The sequence below is a fragment of the Candoia aspera genome, chromosome 2 (assembly GCF_035149785.1).
Source record: "Candoia aspera isolate rCanAsp1 chromosome 2, rCanAsp1.hap2, whole genome shotgun sequence".
NCBI classification, from domain to species: Eukaryota; Metazoa; Chordata; class Lepidosauria; order Squamata; family Boidae; genus Candoia; species Candoia aspera.
The window spans coordinates 119,763,521-119,785,051 of NC_086154.1; positions in this window are offsets into that span (position 1 = coordinate 119,763,521).

Genomic DNA, 21,531 nt, shown 5'->3' on the forward strand with positions numbered 1-21,531 from the left:
AAGATGGCAGAAGACCTGCCCTGCAAAAACAGCAGACTCTGCGCCCTGCAGGTGTTGCTATAACACAGAGCTGTGGATTTGCGTTGGGTCAAAAATTATGATGTATGTTTCCCTTTGTCAGTGTGCAGGCACATTGAAGAGGAAGAGGGAAGAGAGGGAGAATGACACGGAGGAGTAAAAGGAACTACTGGATCCAGATGTTATATGTGCAGGTTTATGGTAGCAGCAGCTACAAACCTTAAACTTTTTGCAAGTTTACCTACCCAGTTTCTAATATTGTAACCAGGCTTTCAGTTTGTTGTTATGTTCAGTCACATGTTTTTGCTGATCAGCAGCCGTAATAAAGACTAATATGAATAATGGCGATAGAAAACTTGTGCTTCATTCTTATTCCTCCTTGTCCTATTTTCTTGTTTTGAAGTAAAATAGCTTCAAGCATTGCAGGCTGTTTGGAAAGACAAAGCAGGGTTGGAGAACAGTGGTATACTGATCTATATTTCTTAGCATCCCTCAAACTTGGCCATGCTGGCTAGAACTGCTAGAATTGAAGTTACGAACATCTGGAGGGGCACAGACAGAGGAGAAACAAAGGTGTGTAGGTGAAAGTAATTTTTTATGAAGTGGGGTAAGGTTTATTTTTCCTTACTATATGCACTCAGGACTGGTTACAAACTCAGAAGACTTGGTCAGAAACCAAGACCCTGACTGTGAGAAGACCATAGATTTAGAGATTAGGACAGGAGTTCTTGGCTGAGCTAGAAAAGTTACACAGGTTCAAGTCCGGTTAGTACTGGAGAGGACACCACCAGGAATCCACGGCTGTGAATAGAATGGAAACTCAAAAAACCCATTCTGGAAGAAGACAATGCCAAACTCTTTCTCAAAAGAGACTTTTCTACTCAGGAATTACTAATATGCAGCTCATGATTTTCCCCCCTGCCAACAGTCATATGAATTTGAAAGTATGGAGTGCCAAATAATACAAGCACATTTTATCCTTATTTAATGCTGTCTGCATCTACTTTTCCTCAGAATGTGTACTTGGGAACAAAATGAGACCTGAAAAGCAGACGGGCTCCCCAAACAACTGCTTCACATGTTTGCTTAATGAAAAATTCACCTTTACTAAAGCAGGAGTGAGGTTGCTTTTTCAAAAATGTTCCTTTTCAAACAGATCACCATTCTATAAATCACTATTATATATACATAAATAGAAATATAAAAAGATAGACACAATCTATAAAAGAGATTCTCTCAAAATGGCTTGGATTTCAAAAAGAGAACACGGGGAGAAACTGCCTCTTTATAGACTAGCTCAGCTCTTTTATTTTGGATATCCTGTGCAGGAGATGTGGCCAGTTGTGGCCTGTCAATAACCAGGGCTAGAAATAATTGAAGAAAGCTTTCAGATAGGGAGATAGTTATTGCAGGTACCTGTCATGGCTAGTCTACCAAAAACCTGAGTGTCTCTGGGCTCTTACATAAACACCCATAAATAGTCACTTGTGTGCATGTTGACAATGCTTCTGCGTTATCCCAGAGAATTAACAGCAAAAGTTAACAATATGGAAGCAAAGAAGTTCTAAAAGTGCAGTAAAACTATTTATTTGACTTAGAAATAATATGCCTGTTTCAGAGGGCTGGCTGGCACAAAGTTGATACTGCACAGGGTGCTTAGTAGTTTCTACCAAAATGGATAGATTTTACTTCCCCTTAAGGCTAACTTAAAACAGTATTTCTCTCCCCACATCCAACCCCTCACGTTTCTGACTCTGCTTAAGACTCTTTTTCACAGAATCACAGAATATAAGGGTTGGAAGGGACCTTAGAGATAATTTAGTTTAATCTCCTGCCCAGGCAGACATCAGCTATCACATAATTTCCAACAGATAGTTATACAGTCTCTTTCATTGTTGAACAATTCCTATCATTAGGAGATTTTTCCTGATATCCAACCAAATCTACTTCCTTGTAACTTTAATCTATTGTTTATTGTCCTGTCTTCTAGACCAACTCTGAACAGTTTTGCTTTCTTCCACATAACAGTCCTTCAGATACTTGAAGACAACTATCATGTCTTCCTGCAGATCTTCTCTTCTCCAGACTAAATTTACCTAACAACTCCAATTATTCTTCATAAGTTTTTCCTTCCAAGTACTTTATCAACAATGCACTGTTGTCCATTAGCACCTACCCCCAGTAGTCCCAACTAAATGTAGGATTTTTCAGGTGTCCCTGTGGACATTCATCTTGAGTTCCAACTTCAACATCTCCTGAATCTTGAATCTGTCCTCTAAGGTATTTGCTATCCCCCATCTTTGACTGCCTGCAAATCTGATAATCATATTTTCTACTGCATCATCTGACTCATTCATAAATATTTGAGCAGAAGGACTAGAATAGACCCCTGCAGTACGTCACCTGACACTTCACTCCAGCTTGACACAGAGCCATTGGCATACATACTTTGGGAACAGTGGAGTCCATGGTGCTCTCTGAGGTTGTTTGTTTGCTTGCAGATGTTTCATTACCTGACTAGGTAACATCACCAGTGCTAGTGAGTGTGGGGTTTGCTCCCTGCTTATGCACAGTAGCTTGCCCTGCTGGTGTTGGTGGGGGTGTGTTTTTCTCCCCTGTAGTTCCTTGACCAGGGCATTGGTTTCTGCTTGATTGTTTGTCTCCTTGGTGGTGCCTTGATTACGGTATTGGTTTCTTCTTGCTTGATTGTTTGTCTGGTGTTGATCCCTGCTTATCTGGGTGTAGGCTGCTGGAGAGGATGTGTTCTGGGTTTTTTTGTTTGTTTGTTTCCTTCTCGGTTTTTTATTGTCTGTTTTGAATGGTGTGTAAATGTGGTTTATCTCCGTGTGTCTATTGATGGCTGCTTTGCCTGAGTGCCAAGCTTTCAGGAATTCCCTAGTGTTTTTGGATTTAGCTTGGTCTAAGATGCTCATGGTTTCCAAGTTGAAACTATGGTTGAGTCTGTCCATGTGTTATGAGATCAAGGAGTTTTCATTGTGTCTTCAGACTGCTAGTTGGTGTTCGCGGATGTGCTCTGCTAATCTTCTGCCTGCCTGTCCTACATAGTTCCTGCTACAGTCCTTACATTGTATGTTGTGGATGGCTCCTGTTTTGTCTTCTTGGACTATTGAGTCTTTTGGTTTACTTTAGATGTTTTGGAGGGCTTTAGTTGGTTTGAATGCTATGGTGATGCCATGTGGTTGTAATAGTATGTTGGTTGTTTCTGAGATGTTGGTTGTTCTATAGTGGGTTGAGTGGTCAGGCACTTTTTGATGAAGTTGCATGGATATCCATTTTGTTGAAAGAAGTTGTATAAGTGGTCTGTTTCCTTTTCTGGTGTTCTCTTCTCTTCTTTTCTATTTGGACTTTGGGAACAATTATTCAATCAGTTCTCTGTCCATCTAACGGTAGCCTAGCCCTACCTGATTTTTGGCATCTTCTGTATTTGAATCTCAGGGAAGACTTTGTCAAATGCTTTGCTGAAGTCAAGGTACACTATATCCTCTGCATTCCTGTGGTCAACTAATTGGTCACTCTATCAAACAAGGAGATCAAGTTGGTTTTGCACAACTTATTCTTACTAAACCATGCTGGTTCCTGCCAAGCAATACATTCTTTTCTTTTATTTCCCTTTTCAGTATGCTCATTAGACGTTTGAGAGAAAATATATAAACAGGGAAGGCAAAAAGAACAAAATAAAGGGATAAAAGTGTAGGATGCAAGTGAGTAAACAAAGGATTTACAAATATTTTAAAAACCTGAAATTGCTATTAAGCTCTAAGCAAAGGATAAATATCAGGAACCTTGGTCAGCACAGTATAAATCATAACATTAAATTGCAAACTACAATAAATTATCTCTATATTACTACATCTCTATCCTAATTTAGAAGTCTATAAAATTAAAATATAGACTTCATGCAAAGAGAAACCCAAATTTTGGATGTAGTACAAATATATGTATTGAATTGTAATCTAAGAATGGTTTCTAATTTGAATTAGATTCTGGGTCAGATTTACTTTTCAGATATGAAGTTATTATAGGCATGAAAGCATACTCTCTCAACTCAATTAGCCATTCTTTTATAGAAGAGATCAAATGTCCTTTCCATTAAAAGGCATATAGTATCCTTGCCGCAATTAGCATGTACTTTATGGGAATATGTGGTTTAGAAAAGTTGTATAAAAATATCAGAGGGAATTCAACTTTTAAGATTTGTTTTATTCTGGTGTGAATTGTTTTTCAATTTTATAACATTGCCACCAGATATGTAAAGACAATTTGACCTGATCACTACATTACCAGCAATTTTTAGAAAATTAACTATCCATTTTTGGGAAAGGAGTATGACAGGGCTGTATACTCTCACCCTACCTATTCAACTTGTACGCAGAACACATCATGCGACAAGCTGGGCTTGAGGAATCCAAGGCTGGGGTTAAAATCACTGGAAGAAACATTAACAATCTCAGATATGCAGATGATACCACTTTGATGGCTGAAAGCGAAGAGGAACTGAGGAGCCTTATGATGAAGGTGAAAGAAGAAAGTGCAAAAGCTGCCTTGCAGCTAAACCTCAAAAAAACCAAGATTATGGCAACCAGCTTGATTGATAACTGGCAAATAGAGGGAGAAAATGTAGAAGCAGTGAAAGACTTTGTATTTCTAGGTGCGAAGATTACTGCAGATGCTGACTGCAGTCAGGAAATCAGAAGACGCTTAATCCTTGGGAGAAGAGCAATGACAAATCTCGATAAAATAGTGAAGAGCAGAGACATCACACTGACAACAAAGGTCCGCATAGTTAAAGCAATGGTGTTCCCCGTAGTAACATATGGCTGTGAGAGCTGGATCATAAGGAAGGTTGAGAGAAGGAAGATCAATGCTTTTGAACTGTGGTGTTAGAGGAAAATTCTGAGAGTGCCTTGGACTGCAAGAAGATCAAACCAGTCCATCCTCTAGGAAATCAAGCCAGACTGCTCACTTGAGGGAATGATATTAAAGGCAAAACTGAAATACATTATGCGGCCAACTGAAATGGCCGCATAATGAGAAGACAGGACACCCTGGAGAAGGTGCTGATGCTAGGGAGAGTGGAAGGCAAAAGGAAGAGGGGCCGACCAAGGGCAAGGTGGATGGATGATATTCTAGAGGTGACGGACTCGTCCCTGGGGGAGCTGGGGGTGTTGATGACCGACAGGAAGCTCTGGCGTGGGCTGGTCCATGAAGTCACGAAGAGTCAGAAGTGACTAAACGAATGAACAACAACAACTATCCATTTTAGTAATTAGAACTGGAAAAATATATAAACAATAAAACATACTCTTTTTCTCTAAGTATAGGATTGAATATAAATTTAATATTCTTCTTCCACTGAAATTCTCATTGTTGCATATCTGTTACAACATCTAGATTCTGCATCTATTTAATCATATATATATATTTAATCCAATTGTGTCCAATTCTTGGAGACTTCCTGGACAAGTCCCTGCAGTTTTCTTGGCAAGGTTTTTCAGAAGTGGTTTGCCATTGCCTCCTTCCTAGGGCTGAGAGAAAGTGACTGGCCCAAGGTCACCCAGCTGGCTTTGCGCCTAAGGTGGGACTAGAACTCATGGTCTCCTGGTTTCTAACCCAGTGCCTTAACCTCTACACGAGATTGGCTCTCATTTAATCATATAGCCTTTGACTTATTCAGTTTCTGAGTTGTTCTTCACCAGCAATTTATAAATCAAGCAGATGTTCCAAGTTACATAAGATAAGATTTTAAAATTCAGTCAAGTGCCTAAATGTTTCCACCTGTTTCTGTAATTTTTTAAATACTAAACTACTTATCTGAAGTTATTAAAACCAGTCAGGTAGACCAAGCCATTTTGAAGTAAACGTTTAATCTTTGTCTTATTAATAATCAAACCCTGCAATTTAAACTAATTATTGTCTGTCCACTGGGTGAATTTTGGGTGTTTTCCTCTTCATAAAAATAAACATCTAATAGTGAAGCAAGAGGGGGGAAATGTAATGCATTATTTTCTAATATCATCTTTGTTCTTGTGGTATCCCTTTACTGCAAGCACACAAGAGCTAATACTTAAACAATTCTGAATGTACCTTCCAGGGGAAAATGTCTATTGAGCTGTGAGATTTAATTCTGATGAAGCATGCTTGGGATGGCATAGTTAAATCTCTTGAGTTAAAGGTGAAGCATACTTAAACTATAACAATCACTTTCTATCCTTTCTCCCTGCAACTTTTCTTCCTCTTGATCCCTATCAATATTTCCTTCTCTCTGCATACAATCTAGTTTCCATCCAGACTTGTTTGTTTGTTTTCACAGTCTTTGTTCTCAGTTTTCACATGATATTCTTCTACATACTTAGGTCCCAATCACTAAACAATTAGCAACATGGCAATCCAGATAGAATGGTGCTATCCTTTACTATAGAAATATCAATGTGAATATTCTTCACTTAGACAAGCTATGTTAGGAATAAGAGCATAATAAGTTTGCTAGATTAGACACAACATCTATGTAAGTCCAAATTCACCTTCCACAGTAGCCAAATAGGTCTCTCTCAGACTTGTATATGAACACAGGAGATTCCTGTTCATATTCTGTAGGAAATGAAAAGCAGAATGTTTTCTATAATTTAGTAATATATGTAGCTGTCATCACCAATATCCACTTTCTCTCAAATGAATTTCCTTGGTCATCTTTTAAAACCAATCAATTTTGTGGTCATCCTTTTGCTTTATGGTAGTGAATCACTGTATTTTATATGAAGAAATACTTTTTTTGATTGGCAATGAATTTCCCACCATTCAATGTGAGATGACAACGGTTTCTAGCATTATGTGAGAGGCTAAAAATGAACACTTTTAGATTCCTTTCTCTGTTAGGTTGCCTTTCACAAGCTTTTTTTCTCCCCTCAGCAAAATGTACTAAATGTAACCTTTCCTCATAGGAGTTGCTTTAGCCCCTTGTTCCTTTTGGTGGTGGAACTCAGTTAAATATCTCAGGCTGAAATAAGAAGCAGCAGTGGAAAGTCCTCTCAAAACAGTTTTTTTTAAAGAAATAACCCCCCCAATAATCACCTAGTTTTACTCCAACTGGACAAATACTTATCTTTTCAACTTCTAATAAAATCTAGTCTGTGGTTGCTTCAAAGATGGAGACCCTCATTCCTAATTCAATTAATGAGGATTTTTCCATCCAAGTTAGCGAATCATTCCAAACCAGTAACACATTTAGCAAAAGCCAACTTCCAAGGCAAAACATAAGCCTGTCCATTCAAGAGGAAATGGAGGAGTCAGGAGCAAGGCAAAGTAAGATGAACTTCAATAGGAAACCTTGAGGTTCAAAATATTTCTTTATACTTTAGTAGCATATATTAGCACTCTGATGGAAATCCAGAAGCCTTGCCCAACAGTGGTGTTTTTGTGATCATTGTGATGTTTAGAAAACTGTATTTAAAAATGTATGGCATCAGCATGTCATCTCAACAATCATCTGCTTTAAAACCACCATCTATTTATTTGCACAGTGCAAGTATATTTAAAAACTCCACAGCTGGTCCCTCCCAAAAGCACATCAATGAATTGCAGAAATCCCCAAAGAGTAGCAGAGAAACCTTCCTCTCTTGCACCTAACCACGGCACAAACATGTCTGGGATACCTCACTTTTCCTGCCCTGTCCCCATGACTTTGCCTCTATCTGATGCCCAGCCCCACGTGAGAGGCTTAACTTGCTTAACTGTGCTGCTGTTCAAATAACATTTCCCCTTATTCTGATCCTATCCAGGGACAGAATGACAGAAGTCATGGCTTGGTTAGCCATGACTTTGGAAGGAAGAGAAGCCCAGATGCTGCTGTGACTTGAACAAGAGGCAGCAGAGGCAGAATAGGGATCTCCAATGGGAACAACAAAGTCTGTATGATAGTTATTTTTGCTGACTCGGGATGGGTAGGGAGCACTTCAGCACAGCAGTAGGGAAAGGCCTGGAGACTTATAAAAAGCCAAAAAAGGAAGATTGTTATTCTAACACACTAGTCATCAATAATTAACAAAATGTATGTACTTTAATTAACTAAGTTCACCCATTTTCATTTTTCATATCCAGGTTTTTGGCAAAGTTTCACAAATCTTTATAGCAAATCTATGTCACGTTTTGAGGAAAGATGAACCAATTCATAGCAAGAAACTGAAACCAAAATCTTGCTATTTCTGATAAATCCACGCACAGAAGGAAGGAAGGAAGGAAGGAAGGAAGGAAGGAAGGAAGGAAGGAAGGAAGGAAGGAAGGAAGGAAGGAAGGAAGGAAGGAAGGAAGGAAAAAAATACCACTTCCCTGTTGAAGGAGTATACAGAAGCTGCCTGGATCAGAGTGAAAAGAGTGACATTGCTAAATAAGTGGACTTATACAAATGGCAAGTGTAAAAATAGATGCTTGGTAAAATGATGAGGTGAAAGAAGCTTTGGATTAGAACAGATGCATATATAAGAGAAGGATTGCTGTAAAAATGAGGATGACAAAAATATATTGTGTCATATATAAAAAGTATTTCAGGGAATGTAGTCAAAGAAGGTAAGGGACAGTTAAGTTTAAACTTCTTCCTAGCATTTTCCTGCTATTGCGGGGTCTGCTTTTTGGATCCTGAAACGCCACTTTGCCCGATCGTCCGCATCCTCAGGGTGCAAACCCTCAATTTGCATGTCCTTATTGATGGTGTCTTGCCATCTCTGTTTTGGTCGCCCACGTGGGCGGCGATGGTCCATTCCTCCATGTGGTGCCTCTGGAAACTGCCCTCTATTTGAGGTGGGGCCAAGCTGAACATGGATCCCGACGTCAGGCCGTGGGGACAGGTCAGTCAGTATTTTAGTCACAACAAACGGACAGTTAAGTTTAAGTGAGGCAGATACAATACAGTGCGATTATAGAGAAATAAAGAAATGTTTTGGAAATAGGCGAAAAAGTTTAATCCAAGAGCCTCCAATAGAATAAATGGAATTACGAATACAAGTAATGAAATGTTCTGGGATGAGACTGAGTTGAGGGTTGCTGGAAGAAATATTTTAGAGGTTTGTAAAGGAATGATAGCAGTATGTTGAAGAGTGGAAACAAATGCTATAAACGTTAGCGTCCCAGAAAAAACAGATGAAAAGGAAGTCATAAAGGCTTTAAGAATGTTGAAAAGTGTTAAGGCTGCCAATGTAGATGCTATATTTGGATAATGGTTAAAATATAAATGTGGCTTCCTTATGGAATGGCTATGAGTCTAGTTTAATAAAGGCTGCATCTCTTCCTGACGATTGTAAGGTCAGTGTTCCCCTACACAAAGGGACAGGTAGCAAGTACGGATTTAAGAACTACAAGGAGGGGTGTGTGTGTGTGTGTGTTTTGTCATCTGATTTCTGATTTCTGACTTGTTAATTGAAAGGTAACAATAAGTAAAATTTGAGAAAAGTAGTGCAGCTTTATGCTGGGCAGAAGGTAAGCAGACCTGATTTTTGCTTTTCAGCAAAATTAAAGAATGTATGAATGTGTTTAGGGGTAGTGTATGATGGTAGTAAAATATGCATGACAATAAATGGAATGCTTAGCCAGTAGTTCAATACTGAGCAGGGAATAAGAAGAATCTGACAGCCCGTTGGTTCTTTAATGTATTTATGGACAAATATACGAGGAAAGCTTGTGGTCATGTTAGAGATCTGTGGTTGGGGATATGACTGTGTGTGAACTCTGACATGCAGATCATGTCATCTTGCTGACATAAGGACCGAAATGATTTGCAATGAATGATAGATTGTACGACACAGCAAGGAATATGGGTATAAAACATTATGTATCCAAGACCAAGGAAGTACTATTTGGCATGGACAATAGAATGAATAATTGCCAGTTATACAGAAATGGCAAAAAACTGTAGCAAACAGATGAATTTCTGTACATCTTTAAATTTAAAAAAATGGAAAAATGGATGGGGAAAAGTTAGGATGTGCAAACACTGGTAGTGGGCTATATGTGGACTGTTGCAAGGAATAGATAGAAGTGAGAATTAAGCAGAGCGATCAGGAGAGAGATAAAACTGAGCTGAATGCTTGGGAACGGAATATTACAAAAGGGTGTGGGTGGTGAAACAAGAAGAGATGGGGTCAAGGCTGAATGGATGACAAATCGATGTCAGCTGAGCAAAAAGTGTGTGACCATTATGAAAAAAGCACATTAAGGTGATTTGGTCGTACAGAGAGAATGAAAGAAGATCAGACCGCAAAACAAGTATATGAAGGACAAGTGGATGGGTTAAGATGACAAAGAATGAAAACAAAAAACTAACGATTTAATGGAGTTGATGAGATCCTCAAAAACAGAGAGGAGAATCTAAAAGAAAAGGCAGAGTATGAAGTCAAGGATGAAGGTGAGGGAATCAAGGATGGCTTTCAAGGGCTGAGAAGTATGGAGAGATATAGTAAATGGGGTTGGTGTAAACTAGATTTAGCTGTATTTTTTTTTCCTTTCTTCGTATCTCTTGTCTTTCATTCTTTTTGCTCATTACCTCATATTACTTTTTTCAGAAAGGAAACACGGTGATGAGTATGTTGGTCTATATGCATGCATTTTCATGGGAGAATGAAGCTCCCTGAGCAGACATACATGGGATTGCCCTATCAGTCTTCTATGAAAGACAAATTCTTTAGAGACACAAATAAAGAACCAACGTTTATGAAAGGCTCTTCTCTCAGTTTAACATTTATGTTATTTCTCTACAGAAGACCAGAATAGTTAACATAAAAATGACATTTCATGTACAAAACTTTAAGCAGGAAGCAATCCATAAAGCAGGCTATTATCCCGCACATCACATGGGAGATATGTTTCTTAAATTACTGCCATAGTGGTATTATAGCCCAGTGAGATGGTATAATAAATTTAATGGGGTAGATGCAAATTCAAATGCTGAGATTATTTTACTGCAAATTACACTAATTAATTGCAAAGCTAATTAATGATATTAAATATATGAATTAATTGGTTGTTGTATTATGTAAATAGCATAGGAGAGTGCCAATTTGGTCTACTGGTTAAGGCAACAGGCTAGAAACCAGGAGACTGAGAGTTCTAGTCCCACCTTAGGCAGGAAAGCCGGCTGGGTGACCTTGGGCCAGTCCCTCTCTTTCAGCCCACTTCACAGGGTTGTTGTTGTGGGGAAAATAGGAGGAAGAAGGAGTAATAGGCATGTTCCCTGCCTTGAGTTATTTATAAAAAATAAAATAAAGGCAGGATAGAAAATAAATAAATAAATAAATAAATTGCTGTAACTGCTGCAATGATTTAAAGAATTATGTTGTAAATAGTTCTCTGAATTGGTTTCACAGGAGCAAAGGAAACTGTTTTACATCTGGAGGACTGTCATGTTCACATTCTAATGTCTGGTTAACATTGTAACGGTTCACATGTCATTCTCTGTTCCGTATCCCTTCACCCGGGGTTTTTCCATTCTGTTGCCCTCCCTTGTTTTGAGGGCTTGGAATGCATGTTTGGGTTTGCGCTCCTGTTCAAGGTTACTTTCCCAGGCGCGTCTAACGGCATTCAGCACCTGGGAGGGGGAGCGTCCTGACGGGCGACGGGGCGGGACCTGCCCACAAGCAAGGCTTTTAAGTTTGTATTTGGCGCGCTTTTGCTCATTCTCAGCTTTCTCTGTATTTGCATACTATTCCTTTAATAAATCAGTTATCTTTAAGCCCGAGCTTGTGAGACTGAGTATTTGGGTTTAGGCAATCATTACATAAAGCTGAGAATCATTTTTTCCATTTTCCGCTGGCCCCATCCAATCCTTGGATAAGAGGGAACGCTAGCGATGACAGAACCTCAACTTCGCGTAAGTGAGGGAGTACTAGTATATTTGGATGATGTATTGATTTATACTGAAACCATGTCAGAACATATCCATTTGGTGCGTCAGGTACTGGCTAAATTGGAAAAAGCAGAGTTGTACGCAAAACTGTCAAAATGTGCGTTTCATCAATCGCAAATTGATTACCTAGGCTACCGAATTTCAGCTCAGGGCATTGAAATGGACCCTGCAAAAGTAGAAGCTATTGTAGCATGGGAGCCTCCCCGTACCAGGAGACAATTACAAAGTTTCCTTGGATTCTCTAATTTCTATCGGGCATTCGCCCAAAATTTTGCAGAAATCGCCCTCCCCCTTACTGAACTGTTAAAAACTAAAGGACAGGGGGATACGCGACGTTCGAAGAACCCAGGCGCGCTCCTTAAATGGACTCCAGCCTGTCAGCAAGCGTTCCAAACGCTCAAACAACTTTTTACCACCGAACCAATCTTACAGCATCCAAACCCCTCTCAACCCTTCGTTGTACAAGTCGATGCTTCGGATTTTTCCATAGGAGCAATTTTGTTACAATCTGACCAATCGGGCGCTTTAAAACCCTGTGCCTACCTCTCTCGCAAATTCACTGAAACAGAGAGACGTTGGCACGTTTGGGAAAAGGAGGCTTTTGCTGTAAAAACGGCTTTAGAGACGTGGCGACACCTACTGGAAGGTACTTCCAACCCTTTTGAAGTCTGGACTGACCATAAAAACCTGGAAGCTCTAAGCACCAGCCGAAAACTCAGTCCCAAACAGCTGCGCTGGGCTGAGTTCTTCAGCCGCTTTGACTTCACTCTTAAATTTATACCAGGCAAGAAAAACTTTTTGGCTGATGCACTCTCGCGCAGACCCCAAGATGATGGCCCAGGGCCAACGGTCCAAGGCACCGTCTGGACCGACAAACAATTAAGTCTGGCAGCAGTGACTCGCAGCCAGACTCGAGCACAACCGACTCCGCCTCCAGTCGCTCCGCCTTCCAGCAGCTCACCTCCCTTGTCAATTCCCTCCGATTTGCAACAACAGTTGCTCTCCCACCTTAAAACGGATACTTGGTTGCAAGCCAACCGACACATGTTAACTTTCACCGATGATCTTGCCTGGCGCAACGATCGTCTCTATGTACCCGCAGCTCTGCGGAAAACCATACTACAACGTTGCCACGATGACAAGCTAGCTGGGCATTTCGGCTACGTGAAAACTTTGCACCTCGTTCGCCGACAATTCTGGTGGCCAACTTTACTCAAGGACTTAAAAGAATATGTCACTGCGTGCCCTGTATGTGCGGCGATAAAGCGCAAACCGGGCAAACCCCAGGGTCTCCTTCAACCCGTAGCCACTCCGTCGGTCCCTTGGCAGGATATCTCCATGGATTTTATCGTTGATCTACCCCCTAGTCAACGCAAAACTGTCATTTGGGTCGTCAAAGACTTTTTCTCCAAACAAGCCCACTTTATCCCCTGCGCTTCTATCCCTACCGCGCAACAGCTGGCACGCCTCTTCCTCATCCACGTGTACCGTCTCCACGGTATCCCCGCCCGTTTGGTGAGTGACAGAGGCACACAATTTACGTCACAATTTTGGCGCGCATTTTTGAAACTTCTGGGTACGCAACAATCACTTTCTACTGCTTGGCATCCGGAAACGGACGGATCTACAGAGGCTGTTAATTCTACCTTAGAACAATACCTCCGGGCTTTTGTTAACTACCAGCAAGACAACTGGGTAGATCTACTCCCATTTGCTGAGGTCGCTTACAACAATTCCATTCATCAAACCACTGGTCAAGTTCCCTTTAAAACAGTTTTTGGACGCGAATTTGTTCCCATTCCTGAACTTCCTCATCCTCAACCGCTCCCAGCCACCCTCGCTGGATGGGCGGACTCTCTCAAAGACTCATGGTCTAATATTCTACTTGCCCTTCAACATGCCCAAGCTGCCTATAAACGCCATGCTGATGCAAAGCGTTCCCCAGAACCATCCTTTGCAGTCGGGGATAAAGTCTACTTATCAACTAAGTTTATCAAGTCCCCACAACCCTCTAAGAAACTTGGTCCTAAATTTGTCGGTCCTTTTTCAATTGTTGCGCAGCTCAACCCTGTTACGTTTAAACTCGATTTACCTCACAACCTTAAACGTTTACATCCTGTTTTCCATTGCAGCTTACTCAAACCCTGCCTGTCATCGGACCGTTGGCATCCACAACCCACTCCTCCACCTCCCCTCATGATCGACAACCAGCAACACTTCGAGGTGGCATCTATTCTCGATTCCAGACGCCAGCGCTCTACTCTACAATACCTCGTCCGCTGGAAACATTTCCCTCATCCTGAATGGGTTGCTGCTCCAGACGTGCATTCTCCTCGTCTCGTAGCCCAATTTCACTCTGCCTATCCTGACAAACCGGCTCCCTAATGTCTTTTGGGGGGGCAATATGTCATGTTCACATTCTAATGTCTGGTTAACATTGTAACGGTTCACATGTCATTCTCTGTTCCGTATCCCTTCACCCGGGGTTTTTCCATTCTGTTGCCCTCCCTTGTTTTGAGGGCTTGGAATGCATGTTTGGGTTTGCGCTCCTGTTCAAGGTTACTTTCCCAGGCGCGTCTAACGGCATTCAGCACCTGGGAGGGGGAGCGTCCTGACGGGCGACGGGGCGGGACCTGCCCACAAGCAAGGCTTTTAAGTTTGTATTTGGCGCGCTTTTGCTCATTCTCAGCTTTCTCTGTATTTGCATACTATTCCTTTAATAAATCAGTTATCTTTAAGCCCGAGCTTGTGAGACTGAGTATTTGGGTTTAGGCAATCATTACAAGGACAAGGCTATAGGATACTATGTGTTATTTGATTTTTGGTTAAATAATATTGTTTATCAAGGTTCGGCTAAACATTTTTTAGTGGGGGATCACATTTAACATGAGGAGGGGAAAGGCTGGGGTGTTTAGAAAGATGATATAAAGTGTGAGACTATATGTTATAAATGTGTTTGGGCCAGAATCTCAGAAGAGAGCACTTAGTGGGAGCCATTGCTACAGACCAGCCAGAGGAGATGGCCGAATTCCTGAAATCTCTTTATGTGAGTGCATATACACACCTACTTACTTAAATCAGGAAGCTTCCCACTGCCTGGGTTTTTTTTAACGTAATACTGCAAATCTGAGATTAAAATTTAATCTACTGTTGTCATGTCTAGTTTGGCCTTTGATGATATTGTAAGAAATATCATACGTATAAGTAAAGCATACTGCAGAAAGTTAGAAAAGAACATGCCACTGATTATGGGATACAAAATTCCAGTGATGTTTATTTTAGAATTACTAAAACTAATGAATATGTAAACAGCTTGTAGAGTTGCTATGGAACTCCTGCACCAATCTTGCAGGTTAAAAATGGACATGGATAATTGGAATGATTCATCAAATTTCAGGACTGTGTGCCTGTGAATACATAGATAAAGTTGCCGATAAAAATATGTGTGGAACAGCTCCTAAAATGATGTTTCACAGCTGGGATAGCCATTTTATTCATTCTCGGCACAGAAAAACAAGCTCTGTTCCTCAAGACTCTTATTTGTTACAAGGATTGTGTCATAAAAATTAAGCAGAATTGTTTGTCCTTGAAAGCCTAAATAGAGTTAGAGATGAAGAGGAGCAGAGCCAGTTTGCCCTTTGCATATGTCAGAGTCTTTATTAAAACTGCTAGCAATCACAAGCATGTTTCAGAAATTGAGTGCTGCTTACTCAGCCAGTCTTATAAGTTAGATGCAAGTGGAATTGCCAGTAAGCTGCACATGTGATGAACTGGGCCATGACGGTTAGAGAACCCATTAAAGAGGATCCAGGCCACTGACAAGGGGGATCAGAGTTACCTGGTTGCCTCTTTCTACAGGTCTCCCTTCCATAAACCACCTGTAAACCAAGAAGTGTTCTACCTCCAAGACTACCAAGATTTAGCTGAGGTGTAGCAAAGCCTGGGATTAGAGTCATGTGTTAAGATAAAGCGATGAACTACAAGCAAATTCCAAGGGAGCTACAGTGAGTTGAAACAGGCCTGCCGCTAGGGTCTGTGTCACCCGGGGCAAACATGGATTCTGCGCCCATTTTGGCACCCCCCAGTGCTCATTTTGGCGCCCTCCCAGGGCAGTGCCCGGGGCACATGCCCCACTTGCCCCCCCCCCCCGTTGCGGCCCTGAGTTGAAATATGACTTTAGCTCTCTAACTGTGTTTTGAGCATTCTCTCCTTCCCTTGTGCATCACTCAACATGGGGCCTTTGCTTTCCCTCTGGGCTCCATATGTCTGTCATTAGACAAGCAGAATTCTGAGCACCCCCTTTGATTATTTCTTGTGTCTGAAGCAGTTGGTTATTGGGAGGCCTGTTGGAAAGCAGCTGCCATTCTTTCTTTCCCTTTTTAAAATCTTCATCTCCAAAAGGGCACAGAGAGTTGATACTGAGAATTTCTGCTGTAAACTGAAGAATGACTAGAAGCAAGGAGGAAAGGGCTGCAATTGATAAAAACTATAATTTGTTTTGAATAAACTATGTCACCCTGGTCTTAAAAAACACAGCCTTTTCTCTGAAAAGTGGAGAAAAATACAAAAATGACATGTGAGTTCTGTGTCTCCAAATTTAAATAAAAGGTCCGGATTGAGAAGCAGCAGAGAGTAACAAGTCAAATGTAACATTCAGGAATATACAATTAAAAATGACACACACATATACATACAAGTGAGGCTGGCTCAGAAGGACAGTGATTATGATTCACATCTACATTTATGGCAATCACATGCCAATTTTTCACCAAAACAAAATAAATAGGAATATCTTGAAAAAAAAAATGCAAAGATTCAGGGACTTCTGGTGGGGACATGGTGGACTGAATAGCTGTGCCGCGGGCTCAGTGGACGGTGCTGACAACACTGCAGTTTTTTTGGGCTTGGGCATGTTTTCCTGAAGCCCAAGAGTGTTTTATAAAAAAAGGAAAACACTCAGAATCACCCCATCTATCCTCCAGATGGCTGCTTGCAGCCAGAAGATCGCAAACAGCATTCGTGCTCGATTTGTAAGAGCTAGCTGGGAGGCTGGGATGTCACCTTTTTCCAAGCCGCGCTGTAGCCTTAAAGGGACATTAAGACCAGCCACCCCATTTCTAAATCACCCAATTTATATTTCTTTTAAGTACACGTACCCTAAGAGAGGCTTTCTATAGCAAGGAGAAGCGGGCTCTCTTGGTCCTTGTTGTTAGTTTTGGGATTAATTTTTTTTTAAAAAAATCTTTTTAAGTTTTGGATTTTGTTTTCCCTCCAAACATTAAGGAGGATTGACAGTAAATAATTGTCTCCCTGTTATTATTTTTGTACTAAATTTGAAAATATTAGCATTTTCCTACACATTGAATTGGGTGATTTCAACCTTCACTTTTCTGCTTCTACTTTCCCTGGGGCACTGTCTGCATATCTCGCTTTCGCTTATATAAACCCATTCCAGAACTCTTTTACATCTTTGACTTTTGCTGGTAAAGCTCCTAGGGGGCACCATAATCTACTGTGTGAGACTTGGAAGATTTTAAACAGACTTTCTTTGACTTCCACCAAGATTTTAAACAGATTCTTTCTGACTCCTACCAAGTTTTTATGCAAGGCATTCAGGACATTGTGGAAAATATGAGGTCTAAAATGTGTCATCTGGTTGTGGATGGCATGGATGAAACTGAGGATTTTAACAGTGACAGAAGTTCTTATTAAAAAAAAGAAAAATGCAAAGATTCCTTCTTAGGAAGCAAGAGAAAATCTTTTTAAAATGCCTCCATTTGTAATGTGTTTTGGTGAGGGAATGAATTGTGCAATTTGGTGCAAGCCTGCTCAGAAGTGAGTCCCACTGAGCTTTCCCTTTCCCACCAGAAACCAGCAGAAGAGTTGGCAAAACCAGGTTTTCGGCCTCTATTTCTATGAAGGATGGAACATTTCATGAAACTGTTTCTTCCTGAATTGCTGGATCCATTTCAAATGTTTTCAATTCTTCATTAGAAAACCAGGTACATGTGATCAGGTATGGTAAGAACTGCCCCCCACAGCACAGCTTTGACAACTGAAAGCTTTAGTGAGTCACAAAGCTGAGCCAGAATCCAAACCTGAGATTCCTTACTTACCACTGTACCACACTGCCTCTCTTTTGGTCTGAGAAGGCAAGGGCTGCTCAGCCATTCCTATTAGGCTATTTGTAGCTTGCAAAACAATTGAACAACACCATGGCTGTCTTTGTGGACACGGAAATATCTACTTTTTTTATTACTGCTGACACAAGCCTTAACAGCCAGTTTCTCTAACTTGTCTGTCCAGCTCCAGGGCTGCATTCCTGGGGCTGACAATCTGTCCTTATATTAACCCACTGATTAAAAAATCCTTTACCTGAACTGGAAATTGAGGATTATTTACTCCCATGGAATGTGCTTCATCTCAGCCTAGACATAATAGCATTAATTTAATATTCTCGGCATATTATGTTTCCTGTTACCGCCCAGGCTGCCCACGGCAAAAAGCTAGGAGAGGAGAGCACTAAATTGCTCTTCAGTAACATCATCTGGCCTTGTCCTCTGTGCATTTAATTTTGCACAGTAAATGAAAAGAGGAAGTATTTGTCTTTCCATCCCCGTATCTTCAGGGAATGAAAAATATTTAAAATTGCTACTCCTCCAAAAGTCCTTGGGGTGGAATGATTTGATGGTGGGGAGCGTGTTTTACATTATATTTCTTCTTATGCCGATTGGGGAATCCCATTTTACTACTGATTTTACACAAATCAAGCACAACTTGTATCTGTTGGACCTGAGCAAGAGAAAGACTAAGGGAAAGGACAAGAGGAAAAAATTAAAAATAAGAGGATACTTTGTATTCTGGGTTTTGGTGTTCTGATTAGTAGGACAACGGAAACACTGAAAATTGTGAGATCACAGTAAAGTGGAAGAGTGTGAGAAGGCAACAGAGTGCCCACCATGTTTGCAACTACAGCTCCTCAAATCCTTTGCCATTGGCCATGTTGGCTATGCTTAATAGCAACTTAAGTCCAAATTATGTAGAAGGCACTAGGTTGCCACTGCCTTTGGTAGAGGGTGCCCCACATTTTCATAATTTATTATCAAAGCCACTTCTGTCAGATGTAGAGAGTATATCTAGAGCTCTATAGCCCAAGAAGGCTGCAAATGTTCCTTCGCTCTAAGGGTGTCACAGGGGAAAGAGTAAAAAGAAAAAAGAAAAATCAAGATGGCCACCATAGCTGCATGACTGAAACCCAACCCCTTTTTATTGTGCCCGGCTTTCCTCTCAGGCAGGCCACATTAGAAGTAATGTCTCAACCAGCTGGCTGAAATCGCACTCATGCACATATCATTTAAGTAATGGGCTGTGGGAATAACCTTGGGAGACAGGAGGAAGAACAGGCATCTAGACAATGGTCTGATAAGGGAAATCTGAATCCAAATCTGAGAAATGGGAGTGGAGAAGGGACCCTCCCTAGTTCTCTGGAAAGTACAGGCAGGGGGAGGGGAAGCATATTCAGACTTGCAAGATTCTGTTATTGTAACCTTCCAATAAAGTTAGAATCAGTACTCATGGTTTTGGTTTCCTGCCTGGAATACCTCAAAGGACTGACACTTCAAAAGAATCTATATAATCTTAGGCAACCAGTGATGTATACAATCAGCTCCATGACCCCAGAGTAACAGCAGATTGGATCAATTCCCTCTTTCACAAAAGAAGCACTTTCAATGCTAGCCAAGCACATGGCTAGCTAGTACTGTACCGCACTTACCTTCTCTTGCTGTTCACTGAGCACAGGTGTGGTGCATCAGATTAGTACACCTCACCAGAGAAATTGTCTATAATGTATAAAGGCACTTCAAATTTATATTGAAAATGTGAACAAGAAGGGACATTTTATCATGTTTGGTGGACGTGTAAAAAAGCTAGAAAATTTTGGATTCAAATACACACACTGATTCAGGGGATTCTAAAGATTAATATACAATTCAGACCAGGGGTTTTTCTTTTGGGATTGATGGACAAGCAGTTGGGAAAAAGTCATGGAACTTTGTTTTTGTATACGATAACTGCCGTGATATTATTGTATGCACAAGTATGGAAAAATTCGGCATTACCCACAACGGAGGAATGGTTGGTGAAGATGATGGAACTTGCTCAGATGGCCAAATTGACTTCTTTGATCAGAAAGAAGACAATATCTATATTTATTGCTGACTGGAAACCCCTTATGGACTGTTCGCATAAAGCAGAAAAAAAATAACTTGTGATTTATGGTTTTGATGATTAGACAGGATAGATTACAGAAAGAAGAGAGTCATGATGTAACTTTAGAGAGAGAGATTAAAATATAATTGTACCTATAACTGTTGTGAGGAAGATCGGAAGCTACTTCTTTGTATCTTTTTTCTTTCTTTCTTTCTTTCCTGCACTTTTAGCACTCTGATTTTTTTTCTCTTTCTTTTCTTTTTCATACCTTATATTAGTTTATTTTAGTTTTTGTCTTCCTTTTTAAAAATCTTTAATAAAATTATTTAAAAAAAGGTTTGGTGCATAAGAGAAGCAGAGTGGTACAAGAGTAAAACTGTTGCTTGTTGTCTATAGTTGTTCACTATAGTTCATCCCTCATCTCAGTATTTATTTTATTTTAGCATAATTTTCCTTTATTTTGTGTTGTTAGAGCATCTTCCCTTTTCCCTTCCTTTTTCCTCAACCAACCAGTTGATGTCATAGATGTTGGGCAGTGTGGCATCTACACAGAAGGAAATGAAGCCAATTCAGAAGGAGGTCTGTGCTTCTTATATATCATTGCTTATGTACCCAATATAATATATATTTAGTGTGCAGTTACCTGTCATGATTGTTTAACTGTACAGATGCCTGAACCTAATAAAACCTCTCTGTATGTATTGGGTGGGTGGGGAGGTCTACTCTGTAGCTGCTTGATTTGAAAAAAATAGCACAAAAGGAGGGTGTTTTGCAAGCAAAGCCACTGGGGAGGGAAGGTTTAAGCCTTTTCCATCTACACATGGAGATCACAATCAGAACTAGGTCCCTGCAGTTATAGTAGCCTTAGCAGAGAGTATCTGCATATGATGAAAATGCCTGTGATTGCCAGGTCTCCTGGAACAACTGAGATCAGAGATGGGCAACTTGTGAAAACTATAGACCACAACTCAAGAGCTATTCTGACCGTGGCATGAAATACTGAAGCTTGCACACCAAAAGTGCAAATTCTGTCAGCATAAACTTAAGACTTTGGAGGGGAGCTGGGAAGTTTTAAGAATCACAAAGGATCCCTTAAGCCTTTCCAAGAATGAAACACCCAACTTGCTCCTTAAAACTCTTCCCAGCCCCCCAAACTGAATAAAAGCCAAAATGTTCAGTCCGGCCTGCCTGAGAAAGGGGCTTTGGTAGCAAATAAATAAATAAATGAAATGAAAAATGGTGGCCTGCATACTTCAGCCTGCTCTATTTTTCCCCCTGCCTAGATGGTGCCAGCAGAACATCTAAAGCAAATAGGTATTGATGTTTAATATCTTCAAAATCTCAAGAGATTTCACACATAAGCTTCCACAAGATTCAGGCAAGAATGCCAGAAC